The sequence below is a fragment of the Triticum aestivum genome, chromosome 3D (assembly GCF_018294505.1).
Source record: "Triticum aestivum cultivar Chinese Spring chromosome 3D, IWGSC CS RefSeq v2.1, whole genome shotgun sequence".
NCBI lineage: Eukaryota > Viridiplantae > Streptophyta > Magnoliopsida > Poales > Poaceae > Triticum > Triticum aestivum.
The window spans coordinates 81,875,566-81,876,495 of record NC_057802.1 but is presented as its reverse complement, the minus strand read 5'-3'; positions in this window follow the sequence as shown (position 1 = coordinate 81,876,495).

Below are 930 nucleotides of genomic sequence, written 5' to 3'. Positions count from 1 at the left end.
GTGATCAAGGGGGGGCTTGCCTGGTTGCTCAGACAAGAGAGAGGGGTCGTCGGTGACGTAGTCGACCACAGGGGCATCAGCATCGTCACGGGGTCTACCGAAGAGAAGAGGGGGGAGAAAACAGTAAATACATAGCAAGCAAGTGCATAACAGGACAACAGGCAGAGCTAGACGTGTTCTAACGCGGTATGAGGTGATACCGGTGAAGGGGGGAAACATCCGGGAAGGTATTCCCGGGGTTTCGCGTTTTCGGACAGATGAACCGGAGGTGAAATGTTACAGGTTCACTATGCTAGGGACGCGTGGCGGACGAACGGGCTGCGTATCTGGATTCGTCTCGTCGTTCTGAGCAACTTTCATGTAGAAAGTATTTTCATCTGAGCTACGGTTTAAAAGATATGATTTTCTAAAGATTTACTAATTTCTGGAATTTAATTAATCATTTAATTTAGTTTGAAATTGGATTTATGACATCAGCATGATGTCATGCTGACATCAGCAGTCAACTGGGGTTGACTAAGTCAAACTGACACGTGGGTCCAGTGGGACCCACCTGTCATTCTCTGTTTAGGTTAATTAGGGTTTAGCTAATTAATTACTGTTTAATTAAATTAACTAATTAATTAGATTAATTTAAACAGGGTTAATTAACTTAATTAATTAACTAATTAATTAATTACTTTTATTTTTATTTTTATTTATTTATTTATTAATTTTTATTAATTAAGTTATTATTATTATTATTATTAATTTTTTTTCTTTTTTTAATTAAACAGGGGCGTGGGGCCCCCTAGTCAGTGGCTCAGGAGGAGCCATAGCGGGTGTGGGCTACGGGCACAGCCCGAACGGGCGAGGGGGATACGGGCGACGGGCGCCAGCCCATCGGGGCCCTTGCCCAGGCCAGCAGCAGGGCGCCGACGGCCAAGGGCG